At 35.8% G+C, this 18,242-nt stretch overlaps 1 protein-coding gene across 4 annotated transcripts in view; it reads right to left on the bottom strand.

Moving 5' to 3' along the window:
* FHIT (fragile histidine triad diadenosine triphosphatase) overlaps positions 1 to 18,242 on the bottom strand; it is a 504,434-nt gene that overhangs the window by 476,189 nt on the left and 10,003 nt on the right. The gene's annotated exons all lie outside the window — the stretch shown is intronic.

An 18,242-nucleotide genomic window follows, 5' to 3' on the forward strand; every position in this document is an offset into this window, starting at 1 on the left:
ATAAACAAAATACAACTTTGAATTTAGAACTTATGAATAGATTCATAATAACTAACACTAGGACTGAGCATATTACTTCATTTTTTACAGATTAAAAGCTTGTCTCTGTTATCAAGTCAAACCCTTGCAAAATGGTTTACAACCACTTGCAACATAGTCCAACTCAATTCCTATCTGCCAGTCTCAGAATTGCTTTTACATAAAATAGCCAATCAAATCTACTTGCATCATCCTGTGCTCCACCACACTTAATGCTATTTTAATTACAAAGCAACTGAACTCTAGACGAAGCAATTCCAGAACAGATGCAGCTTGAGAGTTCAGAAGCATGTCAAATGGGTGGTGACTTTGTATTTTTGTGTTTATTGGAAGGGAAATAAAAGTACTTTCTTTAAAAAGTAACAGAATCAACTGGACCACAAAACTAAGAATAAATCTTTGACTCCTCAGTCAGATTGCTATTAGTTGTTTTCATCTACAAACTAATAGCAATGAATAGTCACACTGTTTGTGAAGGAGACTGCTCTCCAAGGAGAGAACAAACTGTTGATGTTAATTGCTGTGGAAAACAGGACGTTTTTTCTATTCCTTTCCTCTCTTTCATGCTGCTCAATATACTTTGAATACTCTTTCAAGTTCTCTTCATCAACTCTTTAACTTCTTGAAACAACTGCTCCCAAAGAGGTTTCTAAAACGTTACTTTGATGAAGATAAACTAAAATCAAGTTGGGAGGCACAACCATGACATTCATGTAGTTTGCAGCAATGTGTGTGATACTAAATTGCACTACTTTTTACTGTTTTTACTCCGAGCTGTACATTGGAAGCCTAAATACCTGTCAAATCCATCAGAGGGCAAAATCCCTCGACTTGGATGGATTGTTTTCTGCAGCATCTTTAGAGTGAGTTAAAATGATCACTGAAGTTGTTAGAAGAATCTACCTACTCATTTCAGTAATTTAACAGACTTCTGATATGAAGCTAGAATAATTACATTAACATAAAACTAATTGGTCAGAAAGATATGAAACCTTATAACATCTAAAATTAACGTGTTTCCTTAAAATCAAGTACTATATATTTAAATCATCAGATTAATAAATATAATTACACTTGTGATTTTCACTATACAACAATAACACACTCTTGACCAACAAATAAACAACTTTCAATGTAAGACTTCAAAGCCCAAAGCCTGTTAGCACCAGTAAATGAAGCATATGTTTAGCTATGAAAAAAATTACTCTGCTAGAATTACCTCCCTGAAGTAAGTCAAATAAAAACATAACAAAATAGTCAATTTTGACATTTCATATTTTGTTGAATACCATTACTGTACAGACAATCACTGTCTCTTACATATAAATTAACAGCCTACCATCTGTCAAGTATTCAGATAATCACAGGGTTTAATGCACAATATGGTTATTAGAATGTGACCTGACAAAAGAAAGAGAACACAACCTAATTTGGACAACGAAATCTATGATCTCACTTGCAAATGACAGTTTGACAAGCTATTATTCTGCATTTTGGCTTCTACAGTAAAAGCAATTTTACGCATACATAATTCTATTAGTCACACAGACAACTGCCTGTGGAAGATTACTTCAAACTATCAAATTTGCTTGGTCATTCAGGGTCTTGAACTTGATTCTTAAACAAACATTTGCACCATGAATAGGAGTTTATGGATCTGCATACAAACACCTATGAAACAAAATCATTACGTAAAAATATTTTGATACTACCGTTTAATTTAAAGCTTCCTATCTTAATTTTCACGTAAACACGCAAAAAGTCATTAAATCCTCTAATTACCTATGTATCAACTAGTGTCTGCTGTTACAAGAGTGAAGTGCACAGGACACTTGACAGTATGTTCCACATCTTTGCTATCTGCTAATGAGCACTGTTTTAATTCAGATTACTGCTTACATACTATTACTGTTATTCCATATGCAACACCCTGGTATTGCCAGAATGGAGATTAATGACAGCTGCTACCACTCAAGGTTCCAAATAATAACAATCCTATTATTGTCTACTACAAACACCCTGTTCTAGACAAGCCTCACATGCCCACGACTTCCACATTTTTCAAGGACTCAGTAGCATTATTAATGCTCGCATACGGTATATTTCCAAAGGATATCATCTAAAGATTACTTCAAAATGCAAATAAATGTTTGAGAAAGATGATGTTGTGTCTTCAGAAATAATAATAATAATACCAAAAAAAAAAAAAAGTATTCTAAGATAGTTACAAAAGAAAGAAGATCAACACAATCTGTAACATTACCTGCATGACTTCAGCAGGATAACAACCATGGAATTAGGAAAACCAACAATTGAGACAAATCATTTCTTTGCCTTCACTGAACATCTACTCTTTCAATATTCATGTCAGTTATGAAAAATCCTGTTCTCTCCTGTCATGTTGAACAGACGCATTTGTGAGTCAGTGCCACTGAACCTGTGCAGCAAAGAACCATGGGATCACGTTGGCACTATCAAACACACAGACATGAAGGTGAAGAACAACAGTATAGATTTTTCAAGATTTAGTGACACAACAGAAGAACCTGCCTCGACTGTCAAGGACTACAAACAACCCCAGAAGGCAAGGAAAAAAAAGATCATGGTTTTTGCAAGGCCTGACAGCATTTCCAAGCGTAATGCTACTTACAGCTATACAAAAGAACACTTAGCAGACAACAGTCCGCTCTTCTGATTAGTTCCTACTAAAAGAGAATTAAGAAGAATGAGAGCAAACTACAAGGAAGGAATACTTAGACAACATCATTCAGGTTCAGCTTTACACTTAGTCAAAATGTTTCCCCGTTAAATGCCACAAAATATCAGTTGTACCAAATAAACATCATGAAATACCATTTTCCAAAGCACCTGGGTGACCTACAAGTCTTATCCTTGTTTTAAAGACCCCACAATCTAATCACCATGCAGATCAACAAGCTCTCAAATGTCTAATAATGCATATAGTAGAATTCATAAAACATGCTTAGCTGCGTCATCGGAAGCTGTAATTGCTTTGTGTGGCTAGGGAGATTATTGTGTGGTAAAGGCAAGCATAATCATTCTACAATCTCCTCATTGGCTGGATGTCTCTCAGTCTGTAGTAACTGTAAGGTGGTGCATCACACAAAAGCATCCTACATTAATGTGAACTACAAATATTTACCTACGGAATGACCGTAGAGAAACCACTAAGCAGTTAATTCAGTTGGATTTCATTTACTGAATTCATCAGGTAAAGAAGTGTAACCTCAGCAAGACAAGCCTCTTGCAAAATTGGGGCTTACGCTCTTCAGGCAGTTCACTGCATCTGAAAAAAATTACCCTGTAAGTTTAACCACTCAGAACATTACTCTTAATAGTAACTGACAACTTCCAAATAATTTCAGGATTTAACTAGAAAACATTGCACATCAAATCGTGGATTATGAAAGGTAGATTTGCATGGAATTGTATTTGCGTAGTTATAGCTTTCAAGGTTTGACACTTCAGGGCAGGCTTGCAGTGAGACTAACATTGAAGTTAACCTTCTATGATGGCTGCTAATTGCTAGCTACTCAAGTGACTGTGGAAGCTGATCTCTGTGACCACAGCTGCTAAATGACATCCCATCAACTTTACTGCTGTACAGGACACTTCAAACAGAATGGTGTTGGCCAGCTTTAAATAACAGTTCCTGTGATTATTTCAACTTATTCAATAGGATGTTCAAGACTTCACGTGTCACTTCAGGTAAAGTGCTTCTGGAATAAAGCCTCTGCTGCACTTCCATAATTCACGCTAGTGCTTGCAGAAATAGGGATGGAGAGCAAAGACTTGTGGGTCAAAGCCTGCCTGACTGGTGGAAGGAAAAGCTTCCCACATAGTGTAGCTCTCAGGAGAGAACAGAACAGCAGGGCTTGCCAAAGGTGGTTTCCAGCAGACATGTAATGGAACTGGTTCTGGAACTGTTAGTTCTACTGAACCACGAGGGACTTCTTCCAGCATCATCTCCAGAACAGCTGCTCCAGGGAGCACTGTCCTGGGACAGGATGCACTTTCCAAGAGGAACTGGCACAAAATGAGTTATACAGAGGTGATAAGGTCAGAATAACATTGTACAGCATTCTCTGCTTGGAGCTGGCAAGATTTCTCTTTATGCACACTAAATCTATTACATTTTATGCTTAGAGACAGAATTACTACTAGAGTTCTGTGCACTGAGTTCCATGGATAATGCTTAGATATTTAAAGTTGCATTCTTGTATTGGGCATCCAAATAACAAAAATAAATAAAAAGGAAAAAAATGCTTAGCACACCTCAAAATCCACTGTTTTCAGGATGTAATTTTTGCTTCTTGAATCCTACAAACAAGACTAGAATATATATATATATATATTCTAGTATATATATATATATTCTAGTATATATATATATATATATATATATATATATGTATGTATGTATATGCGCCCAGGATATTCAGTTTTAACAAACTATTTTCCCTCCTGAGACTAAGTACTCTCACAGATATAGACATCATAGGTGCAAGAGCAGGAGCTGACCTAAAGGAGCCTGTTAAAATGACCGAAACAAATGGCAAGGAGAACACTTGTACTTTGTGTAAGGAAAATACTGTAGGTGAGAGGAAGGAAAAAACACTTCAAAAATAGTACTTTGTAATCAAAGAAGCTTATGCTTCTCTTCCTCTCAGAATATTCTGGCATTAGCACTGCCTGTACATTTGCTTCTCTGTAATAATTTAATTGCTAACAAGATCAGAGAAAATGATTTATTCCACCCCCAGTCTTCCTACGTTTGTACGTCATCCTATGGGACGTTGGCTTTCTGAATTGCTTTTGGCCATCTGATATTATATTACTGCAGTCTTCCTCAGAAGGAGCCAGGGAAAAAAACCCCACAAAATAATTACATTAATCCTAGGAATCAAAGCTTATTGACTTTCCCTTGAGCTATAATACAAAAAGCTGGTTACAGAAGTTGCCAACTTATTTAATGATAGCACCAACTTCTCTCTGAACTCATCAAAACGTCTTCTGAAAAAATTCTCAAGTTGTTGATGTATAGCAATACATTATTAACTTCAGTTCATCTTAGTGCTGAAGATAGTAACTCTGCCTGCCTCTGTTCCTTCTACCTGTTCCTGCTTAGCAAAACACTGAAAAACATTGTCAATGCAATGTAAAAAATCTCTTCAAATGTGTTCCACATCTTTATGCTCCAAAACAAGCTAAGATCCCCTTTCATCTCTCTCATTGCCATCCTCTAACTTGTAGAAGTAGTAAAAAAATAAAAAATAAAAAATAAAAAAAAAAAATCAAGCAATAAACAACTGAACCAACCCTCCATAAAAACAAAATACCAAGCCAAGTAAAAAGCAGCATAAATAGGAGAGGTATTTTCTTTGCATCCTGACTCCCACATACTATAAGAATTTTAATGGAACTTCACAATATATTCAATACTATCTGAAATAGATGTGAATTTACACCAGTCTTTCAAAAGAAGTGTATTTGCCTCCAGATAGTATTGACTTGCACCTTCATTTCAAGAAGCATAAGTCAACCTGAAGCAAAAATAAAAGGTATTAAAAATTTAGGATGGAAATGCTGCTTTCTATTGAAGCAGAAATTCCTGTTTTTTCTCCAAAAGCCAAATCAAAGAAGGTCCAACTTGATTTTGTTGTCCAAATTTGTGTCCACTATTTGATATATTTAACTAAATATTTCTAAAACTGTGATTTAAATAAATCATTAATTAGCTAAGCAAAATATTGGTAATCTGAATATGTCATTTTTATAGTAATGACAGTGAGGAGGCTTGCTTATATAATAAAGCATATACGTGAATCAGGGAAGGAATTTTATGTTCTCTCAAGCTGAGTACAGAATACTGAGATCAGTAAAAATGAGATTCAGTTAGGTACTGTAGCTGCTTAGTTCTAACCATTAATGACAGCACAATGGAATGTTGAAAAAACTACGACATTTCATAACAAGGGCATGGCAAAAAGCCATCCTCGCACTGTAGCATTGAATCCAAGCTTGATATTGACCACAATGAAGCCACTCCTCAGCATTCCACCTCATGGAACCTCAGCATACCTCAGGCAGACCTTCTTAGCATGGAGGGACAGCCTTCTGGGAAAGCAGCAGGAACAAACTGCTAAGTTTCTGCCTTCTTTACTCATCTCAGTCTACTAAGAAGATTAGCATAGATTCCAACAAACTCTCCTTTCATTTGAAAATGAGGGGGGGAAAAATAATTAAATACACAGAAGTGTGATGCAGGCTTAGAGATGATAACAAAAGGTTTCTGGAAAACTATTAAATGAAAAGGAATTTACAGTAATACTGTAGTGTTACTGAGTAGTCACTGAATTTTAAAGATAACAAAACACTGCAGCTTTGATTTGGATGGTGGTAATTTTCTGCTTTTAAATCTGAAATACTATAACTTACAATACTGCCATGGTATGATTATTTAGATATTAAACTTTGCCATTGCACAAAAATGGCATTACATACATCTAGAATGGATAAGCAAGAATAATGGTGAAGTGGTGCATAAGTAATGAAAATTATACTTTAGATATAAATTGAAAATCTCATTGAATTAAGCCAGCTTTTCATGTTGACAGTATATAGTATGAGATACAAAATTAGAATCTTCAGTTGATTTCTACTCAGAGTTCAAAACAGCAATTTCAGAAGTGCATGATAAAGAATGTCCTTTCTTAAAAATTGATTTGCATTAACCTTTTGTCAGTCTATCTAATTGAATTAGTTTAAAGAGTGTCTAACATCTGCATTGACACGTACTATCCCTGTTGCTAATCCTAACAGAACTCTCTTGCCAGGGTGACGACATATTTCAATGGTTATTCCTGCAGAACTATTTACCCCCAGTAGGTGGAAGCACAGTTGAATGAAATAAATCTCTCAATTTTTTCTGATAGCCTGGCCCTCGATGCCCAGCCTTCTGATTCCAGGTTTGGGCTTGCATCTGCTCAAAAGACAGCTGAATGGTTCTACACATTACCTTCATCTTTATCCTCAGGGTACCACACAGGGAGCGGTTTTAATATTTCAAGTTTCCCTATAGCATATTCAAAGACTTTTGCTAAATCTTAGCAGCAGAAGAGATTAGTAGTGACTTGAATACTTTCCAGGTAGCTTTATGAACCTTTCAATAAGTAATTTTTTAATAACAGAATCACAGGGGTTGGAAGGGACCTCAAGAGAGCATCAAGTCCAAAAATCCTGCTAAAGCAGGTACCCTACAATAGGTCACGCAAGTAGGCATCCAGATGAGTCCAGACTATCTCCATAGGAGAATCCAGAACCTCTCTGGGCAGCCTGTTCCAGCACTCCATCATCCTTACCATAACTAAGTTCTTCCTTGTGTTAGTACAGGACTTCCTGCATTCAAGTTTTAGGCCATTACTCTTCTCCTAACAATCTTTGTGATCACCCTAGGCCCTTGATCATCTTTGTGGCCCTCCACTGGACTCCTTCTAGGAGATACCTGTTTTTTTTTGAACTGTGGAGCCCAGAACTGAACACAGTAGTCATCAGAGTGGAGTAGAAGGGGAGGATAACCTCCCTCAACCTGCTGGCCATACTCCTTTTTGATGCACACCAGGATTCCATTGGCCTTCATGGCCACAAGGGCACACTGCTGGTTCACAGCCAACCTGTTATCCACCAGAACCCCCAGGTCATCCCCTAACCTGTACTGGATGCTATAAGACTCTACACTTGCTCTTGTTAAACCTCATCAGGTTCCTCCCTGCCCAACTCTCCAATCTGTACAGGTCTTGAGAGTCTTTGTGTCTTTCTGCTATCATAAGGCAGTGCCTAAAAGTTACATTAACACACCTACCTTTTTTAATAGTAAGAAATGTATAGCAGTTTCCATTGGATGAAGTCTTGATCACGTAGGTTTCATATGTGAACAGTTTTTACATATATAAAAAATAAACAATTATTGTGTGATTTAACTACCATAAACACAATTCCTTTACAGAATCTTCCATATGCTGGTGCAAAGAGCAGACTGCTTTGTAGTGCAAACAGAACACAATCAGACCAATGTATTTTGCTGCTGATATTCTACTGCTTGAAGAAAAAAAAATAGGCTATAATACTGAATTCAATGATTAAAGTCTAATTTGAGATCAACTCTGACTAAGTGGAATCCCTTTAAGTGTAATCTGAACTTCTGTTTGTCATTTCTGCTCAGAAGCAAAGACTTCAAGAGTACAGCACAGAGAGAATTCTGTTGCACATTACAGTCTCTCTACAATATCAGGCATAACTGCATTTTTCTTGTTTAGCCCAATGAACAAGTTTAGGTTTTTTTCCACAAGTCTAAGAAGTGAGCCCTTAGCAAATGCAACCCAGGGCAAAAGGATTATGAGAAATTCATCAGCATTTTGAATGGGCTTTAGAGCAATCTAATTATTAGCCACATGCTCCAATTTGTGAGAAAAATAACAACCTAATAACCAGATTGTCATCAGACAGATAATGAAAAATGTGCGCTAGCAGTGAAATACTACATCTTTCTGTGCCATCTGCATCCTGTAAAATTCTGCTGATCTCTCACTTGGTTGACAGTCAATCAACTGAAATAGTCTTGTCTTTTTTTAAGAATTGATAACATTTGGAATGAAGGTGATTTTAACTTAAGAATTACCTGTCTTATTTATGGCTTGGCTCTACAATGAACTGCTCCTTGAGAAAAGACTGGCAATTGGGTTAAGTAGCATCTTTCAAAATAGAATAATCCAGCATCTGTTAGGTGTAGAAATTCAGCCTTATAACTAAGTTATTCTAAATTGCAACATTTATGATGAGATAAAGTAAAACCCGTTGATAAGACACAAGATACTAGATACACATGTTTAAAACTTGAGGAACGCATTATTTCTTGAATTCTGTTGGTAGACTCATCTGATTCAAGGTAGCAGTTTACAACACCATTAAACAACATTCAGGAAAGCAAACCAAAGATGTTTCCAATGATAGCAGCTTACAAAGGTTAACAGTTTTATTTCATTCACAAAAAAAGCAGTTCTGACTGATTACTACAAATGTTTCCATCTTACACAAGAAATACTGGTATAACAACGGAACACTAATCCTGAAACAATGATTTCTAGTATCCTCTGAATCTCCTACATCAGAAAGAAACATTACAGAATTTTGATTTTGGTAAAGTTCACATTCCAGTTAGTATGAAGCCATTGTATTTTTTTTTTCTTATTATGATATAGGGAATTTTAGTGTCATATGATGCAGCTACCAGGAAAACATACCACCACATTAAGTAATCCATACCTAAATTCAAACATAAATTTGGTAGCTATGATGTAGAAAACCCGTATTGCCTCATGGCATGTAGCCTGAAATGTATAATGCTCACTTTCAAGGCGATGAAAACAATCTTTGGAAATCTGAAGGACAATGCCTGCTGGGCTCTTGCAACAAATTTACTGGCAAATATGAGCAATCAAAATCCTTCCAAGCACTGTTTCTGTACCAACATTCAGGAATCTAAAATTACTCCTCCAGAAAATAAAAACCACCAGCACTCACGGATACTTTAAAAAAAAAAATCCCTAAACTATATGAGAAATACAAAGAAAAAATTGTACAAGCTACAGGCACCTTGGTAGAAAATCTTTTTTGTGTTTTTGAAAAGGAACAACATATATAACCTAGTAGCGTCCTTGGCAAAAGCCATTTTTCCATACTATCTACAACTCAAGACAAGACTCAGAACTCACCAGTCATCATCTGTGAACAAGAAATTAAAAACTGTGACCACAATATCCCCTTAGTTGTATGTGAAGTATCTAAGACAATACGAGCAAATGAAAAATTACTTCATTCAGCTGTTCAACTTACGCATACAAAAACATGCAGTAGTCAACACAAGCACTGAACCCTAACAATTTTTACTTCATTTTCACTTCCTTTCTTAAGGATCCATCTTCCTTGGATCTGAAAATACACCCACTGCAGAGTCGCTGCCTCTAACACAGTTTGTGCTGAGCTAAAAACCATGGCAAAAACTTGATGAGAGAAACATCACAGCATGATTCCCTTCCCACCTCTAGGAACAACCCTGTTTGCAGTGTGAAAACCCTCTTCTCTCTCATTTTCTTCCTGTCCCACTTATTTAAAACTACGTACTTCTTATCAAAGCACAGCAAAATCCGTATTCATGCCATTTCTTTTGCTTCTGTAAACCAGACACCATAGCAAGCCCTTGTGCAGCATTACTTTGTTTCATCTTCTAAATGGTGTGCTACCACTTGAATACTTCATCTTGAAACCAAAAGCTTCAGAAAAAAAACAGCCATTTAACAGGTACTATATAAGCAAGTACTGAAAAAGTGGGAAAAATGTAAAACCCAGCTTGCTATTCTAATTCAGTACAGCAAAAGAAACACTCCTTTATTGTCTCATTTCAGAGACAATATTTCAAAGGCAGAAAATGTTGGCTTTATAGCCATTGAAAATATGAAAGACAATTCTTGATTCTAAGCATAAGATTCAAAACTCATATTTACTGAGACTTGAGGAATAAAAGGAATAAAAAGATTTTCCCCTCTTCCCAGGAAATAGATTAGGTAGGCATGACATTTTTCCACTTCAGTGTTGCATGCGTTTATAAGCTTCCCTTTTGTAGCATTTATGAATTCAAACGGCACTAGGGTTAAGCTGGAGGAAAGCAATTTGGCATGCTTGCGTCTGCTTTTATCAAGGAAAGCAAAAGCAGTCCATGAGGTCTGGACTGACCTTAAAGCAGAAGTGTTTATCAGGATTGCTAAGGACCTACCAATTGTGTTTGGGAAAAGGGAACCTCTATTTGATGATGCTTTCACACAAGGTGTCAATAATATAATTGTTATTCTATTTCTAGAAGTTATTTACATAGAGAATACTTATACATGTAAATTACAAGAACATATTAATTCTATATTATACAGGATGTAGAGGCAGCTTTCCAAAGTCAGCTACTTCCAAATTCAGAAAATTTACACAACAAAATTCAACCTACGTGGTTCCATGCAATTAGATTTTCCAAAGCGTGTGTGTATACACATATATTTGTGTGTATGTATATATACTTATGCATACACGTATATATACACAAATGCTTTACAACAAACAATTTCCCAAGGAATATCAGGTACATGAAGGAGGTCATCTGTGAACAAATAAATAAAAGCATCTTAAAAGTACTACAGTCATGTAAAGGATGCAGACACTGAAAGTAATCTTTACCAAAATAAAAACTGGATAAAGGGAAACAGAGGCAGGGAAATGCAAGCCAAGACTCTAAGCTGAACATAGTAAGGATTAACACATGCATATTTAGCTTACAGGTCACCTATCATATGCCATACAACAGGTGAGTGCCTGCTAATAACTATAATTGAACAGAAAATGAAGCAGGTACAAACAGCTACAAACGCACCACTGCTGTCACATACAAGTATACTGCCTTGCACCTCAAAAGTTTTCCTATGAAAATACCATGAATATCTGTTCCAATTTCTATATTTTGGGTGCATTCATCTACCTATGAACAGCTTAACTGAGCATAGAAGCATTAAAAATCAATTTACCGTGTCATAATACAATAACAGGCACAGAAAAATATCAAGCCCATACAACACATTCATTTCTTCTATATCACACAAAATCTGTTGTTTAACAAACGTTTTAACAGTTGATCACAGTTAGTTACAATTCCTGACAACACACGTCTATACTAGTTTAAATTTCACTGCATAATGTGGCTGTCTCTCATTTCTGAGTCTTCCTTTTGTGCTGCAGACTCCTTTAATTATCACAGTTCTTTTTTGGGATATTGGAATTGGTATCACTGAACTGTGATACAGAAGTTCAACTTTTCCTAAGCTGACATCTGAAAACCACAAAATGAAAGGATGGACTTATTGAAATCAGAGGTGAGATCATGAGATGAAAATGAGTCTTTGCCACAGTGCTTAATGCATTATACACTCCTCTTTTTTCCTAAAAAGAGAAAAACCAAACAACCCATATATTTCCATTTTAAATACAAATCAAAGAATGAGTAGTTCTACCCAGAATCCTAAATTCTCTTCAGATACTAAAGTTTCTAAGACACTTTGTACATAGTTAAATATCACCCTCAGTTACTTCAATTTCAGGGGTTTATCCACAGAAATTACCAAGTACAGAGTGGGGCAAGGTGGGGGAATGAGATCTCTGCAATATTATATATATATATATATATCCTGCTTCCTGTAGAAATGCAACTATACAGGCAAGCCTCATGTAAATTCAGAAGAACCACAAAAAATAACGCTTTTAACATTTTTTTTCCCTACCTGGCACTATTGAACTAATGACCAGAAGCAAAACCAAAGCACTTATTTTTAAATACACCTAGCATTAATCTCTGCAAACATAACTACACCAGAATACCTTAACTACTGTGAACAAAGCTAAAGTCAGCAATCATTCTCTAAGATTCGGCCACCCTCAGCACATCAACTTTCTTTACACTTTCCCTCTAACTACCGCTCAGCAGTTTTGTATGGTAGGAACTCCAGGTGGCTAAAGAAGTTGTCCTGTCAGCTTTATCTTTAATCCCTGAACTTTAGATCTGTGAATATAACTGCAAAGGATGTGTGTCAGTGTTTGTCAACACAAGACAACAAATGCACTTACCTTTACAGTATCCTTCCTGTACTCTGAGGCTACAAAAGCTTACAAAATAAATATCTGGAAGTAACTATTTATGTATCAGCAAAAAGAGAAGTTACCAGGGGAATTATCTCATACCTTTCTCAGTGAGACAACTAAGCAGAGCCAAAAGATCAATTTGTACAAGCCAAAATTTAAGCTAGAAAAGGGTTATCAAATGGATTAAATTCAGTGGTTTTTGACCAAACCAGTGGGCCCCTTAATTATACAGATGATGTCATTTATTAAATAGGCCAACAAGAAGTTTCATCAACAAACTGCCCTATGGGTAGTTATTACACTCTCAGCCTTTGAGATGACCAACAGCCACACTGGTGCCTTGTTAACGCTCTCATCTGCGTGGCTGCCTTCTCTAAAGACCAGGTGAATGGAATTCAGCTGAATGCCTTTATCTCATTTTTCAAACCAAGGACACAGTATCCCATCTCATTTTTATTAGTCTTATTTTCACATTTTCCACACATTTTCTGAGTATAAAGACGATATTTTTTTGTGTGTGTTTTTTCACAGCTCTCCAAGCCACCCACAGAGCTCATCAGCTGGAATGGCATCAGTCATTCTACTCTATGATAGTCATATTGATTGTTATCTCCCAAAGGCATACTGTAATCATTTTATCACTGATAGAGTTCTGGACAGACACACACTTTGACTTTCCCCTTAGATATGACAAATGCAGCCCCCAATTTTTTCAAATCTTGTGCAATTCACCACATATCCACTACCACAGGATAATCCTTCTATTCCTATGAAGTTGTGAAGCCTATGTATTTATATTTTTCTAATTCACATGTATGTCATACATTCCATAGCCCTATTATAGGTTTATGATGGATCCGTTCATTATTCCCTCCATCAAAGTTTCTACAACCCTTTCTGTCCACCATCAATGAATCTTGTTACTCTCATGATAAAGAAAGTATACTTTGTACCCACATAGGGACATTTTAAGACACAAAGCAGAGTCATGGGTAAGGTGCTCTGTGTTTATGGCAGCAATAGACACATAATCAGCACACTCTTTTAAATACAACTTATGAAACAATTCCACAAGTACTTCAACTTAATGCTGTGCATCTCCAAATACTACACTGAGCAGCCTCAGCATTTCACACAGAGCTGGTTTTCCAAGACTTTATAAAAAATAAAATGCTCCACGAGTAAAACAGAAAATCCACACCAGCATAGCACGGTTCATTTTCCATATTAAAATTATAGTTGCAGTCAGTTTTGCACTTAAATTAGTTTAAGTTAGTCTTAAATATCAGGCAAACACGCATCTAATTAGATGCAAGTTGATGTTAATTTGAAAAGGCAATTCACAGCTGTATCTAAAAAAAAGAAATGTAAAATAACCCAAGGACACGTCTTCTCTCTAAGAAGTCAGTCTTACAAGCGTACCTTTGAATGTGCACATTTTCTTGTTGCAGTTACCAATATTAGCTGCACTGATGAGCTACATATTTTTGTATGTATTTAGAGGAATGACATCTTCATGCAGGAGAAAAATAGGCCAAAGCAGGAAGTTTTGTTTGAAAAAAGTGAGTATTATTAAGTATTTCATGTCTGCTATATACCACGTCTTCATGTATTTTAAAATTGAACCATATTTTCCCCAAATTCTTAACATCATCAATTATTTTAAAATATATTAAAATATATTTGTAAGCTATCAAACAGATTTTAAGGATACAAATTTATTACCAACATTCGAAGTTATATATTTACCCTCAGTGTTCCTACACGAAAAAGTTCAATCAAAAAGCAGCATTCGGTACTTTAAAGACTGAAAACAAAAACCCAAATCTGCTAATTCAGAACCAAAAATAATGACCAGAAAATTTTAAAGTGGTTCCTACAGATAAATACAAGGATCAATAAATGCTCACTTTCCAAATTCTACTCAGATAAGAGTTAAACGGTGTATTACTGTAAAATGAAATATTTATTTCAATGGAATTCCCATCAAAGTTGAATAGCTAAATTCAAGTGAACACAAATTGAAGCATTATGTACTTTCCTATATTGTTCAATTTAATTACCCTAAATGGAGTGTTACTACTGATTACTGTCTCTCAAGCTGAATAAGACTATTTGACAGTTACTCTGGGAAAAAAAAAGCATTTAAAAAGCCCATCAGAAATTTGAAAAAGAAATATCCTGTTTGATATGGGAAAAACTTTAATCAACATTTACTAACCATCATACTTAGTGCTTCTTTTGCCAGCACTCCCATATTGAAGAATGCTAATTGGTCACTGCAAGAGTACAGCAGCCAGGCTGCTCACATACAAACTTCAAAGAGCAAACTGCACAAAATCAATGTCATAACATCACTCTCAAAGAACTTCAAAGAGCTTTGTGTTGAGATTACAGTAAGATTATTTGGCCTACAGCATACAAAATTCTCAGCTATGCTATTTTGGGAAAATATAATAAAATCTCCACAGTTCACCCATTTCAAATGCTAAGGAAGTGCTCACCATGAAGACGCAGATGACTGTCACTGCCCTGCTGAACCATAAAATTGTATCTCTAATGTACAATGCTGAGGACAACTAAAAGAATTTTATTCTTCCTTTCAGATAAGGTAATCACAAGCCCTCTTTGGAAATTAACTTTCCATGTAATCCAAATCCTTCTATCTCATACCTGAAGATTATTTCTGTTTTTTAAAATCACATGCTAAACTAAAAGGTTTCTAGATGTGGCTTACATTTGCATCTCTGGAAATACAGTTAACCCCTATTTCTCCAGCATTTTGTTTCAGTCTGTTACCAGAGTGCGAGCATGCAGCCCAGCACACAGATAAGCAAGAAACAAGGGGAGTACTTTCTCCCCATTTCATTCAGCTATTAGAAATCTGAAGGCTGCCCAATGTGACAGATGAGCTATGTGAGCTAAAGCAACTTGTTCCGCTTGTCAGCTTCCAAGAGCCTACAGCAGTGAGATACAGTTGTGATGACACCACAATCACAGAACTGGGTCAAACATACGGTCACTTTAAAACAGAATGTCAAATGCTCTTTCTACTTGAGAAATTTGATTCAGTGACACTAAAAGCTGTTAGATACCATTAGCTTTATATCTAGGTTCAAAATGAAACCGTTACTTTGACAGTACTTCAAGGAGCCTCTCGTGAGCCCTACATCGCCATTAAAGCTCGTAGGTATCACAAACTGCCAAATAACATTCACTACTGCCCATAGGGATGGAGTACTTTATGACCAGGGCACTGCGCTGTGTTGCACCAGGAGATCAGTGCCTTTGAAGCAACATTTACATTACACCTTCACAGATTAAATGGATTAAAATCCTTACTGAATTTTGAAGATCAAACAGACAAAATTTAGAAGAAAAAAAAGAAATAGAAAAGCAAAAACAAAAGGCATCCCAACTCATGCCCACACCAAGTATTTAGTCCAAACTACCTCATAGAAATGAATCACTTTGGGTTGTGGATTTTTTTTCTTCACTCTAGTGGAACAGAAAATGTGCTACTCAAATATATGTATTTAAAGAGGACTGACAAGTACTACTTAACATTCATTCAAATTATTTCCATGCATCTTTGAAGTTCAATTTGTACTGTGTTGAGACAATGCAGTATTTACTCCATGTAACACCAGCAGTATGCACAGTTTGAACTTTACATAACTGCAGTATTGAGTTCACACCATAGGTATATGTTTATAAAAGCAAATGTTGAGCTGAAGATGATTCTTGACATTACTCTTGCATTCAATCTTCAGAATTTTTGTTGAGTACAAGCTCTTCAACTTGAGCTAAAATATACACATACTGTAACTTTTGTCCAGAAACAACTAAACATATAAAAGGGAACAGCAGAAGTCTAAGGCATCACAAGTAATTTCTTTCTTGGTATTTCTCTAATTTGCATTGACACAAAAGGCACTCCAAGTCAACTTACAGACTCTGTTTAAGCTCCAATTCCCAGCCTGCTAAAGCCTACAACTGCATTTATAGTTGTATTGAATACACTATAATGAAACATTTCTTATATAAAATATATAAAGCAACATCTGAAATATATCTGTTTTGCTTATGTTCCATAAATGCCCATCTAGTCCTGCAGACACATCTTTCAGGAAAAAAATTTCCAAGGAAAACTTCTGACAGAGCCATTCAGTGAGCAAGATGCATCTTTCTGTGTAGTTCTAAACTTACATAATTTTTAAAAATAATTGTTGTTTACTTGCTTTGATTTTTAAATATGTCTTTGATCTCATTCATTAATATTCATTAGTTCTCTGATGTTGGACTAACAAGAATCTTACACATTTATGAGAAGCCATTTAAACAATGCGATCAGGCAGGTTTTTTTCTGATTTATGTTTTTCATCAATACTGACAATAGTTGATTCTTTGTATTCTCCAGCGTTTTCTTTGAGCGCCCTGAAACTATAGTTTACATATTTCAAAACAAAGCAGAGCTCAAGAAATGCAGAACTATTTCCATCAATTATAAGCACAGAATCCTAAATGGATAAAACAGCATAAACACATTATATATGTGGACAGAATGAATAATGCTCATACTCGGAGTATAATTTACTTCCATATTTTACATATATTATTTATGTTTATGATGGAACATCTCTGAAGCTAAGAAAAACAGAGCCTCAACTTTTCAGCATAAAGAATTTGCTTGAAACTGGGCCCCAAATGAGCACAGTATTGTTGCCAGAACACAATGCCAGCCACTCACAGGAGCATCACAGGTACACTAAGAATAACACACACAAACTCAGTTATTTGCCCTCTTTGCAATAAAAAATAGTTGTTTTCCTATTTAGTTTCACCTTTCTGGCACTATATACAAACCAGAAGTTGAAAGCAGGAGCATCCTGTGCAATATACCCATTATACACTGTAAGTTATAAACACCCAATCCAAATGCTGATCTATGCTAGAAGTAACTTTGGCAAAGCAGTCCTGAGCTACTACACTCAGACTGTATGTAGAGATAATGAAGATACGCAATAGCATTCAAAGAAACAATGCCTCTTTATAAGCATTCATGAGGTCAGCTCCAGTAACTCTTATTTCTCCGAGTAAATGAAATGCCCTTTTGCTGAAATATCATTTTGTCTGAAGGACAGAACTGACCTGGCATAAGCTTCAATGCTAAGCAAGCAGTGCCACCCACACATTCGCATTTGCTTCACTGGTACATGGATTTATCCCCTACTAAGAGCAGTCAATTACTGTGTGTCTGTTAGTGTTCTTACCTTCTGGGCTCATTTCTATTTCCAAATTAAATCTTTAAGAACAAATAGAACATTTTCAAATTTCTGACTCTTATTATTATTCATAAAAACTCTGAGATAAAGCTACACCAATTTGAAGCCACCTATTACTGCACTCTATCTAGAAATCACACAAAAGTATCCATTAGAGGCTTCTGAATG

This window comes from Coturnix japonica, chromosome 12 (assembly GCF_001577835.2).
Source record: "Coturnix japonica isolate 7356 chromosome 12, Coturnix japonica 2.1, whole genome shotgun sequence".
Classification (NCBI taxonomy): Eukaryota; Metazoa; Chordata; class Aves; order Galliformes; family Phasianidae; genus Coturnix; species Coturnix japonica.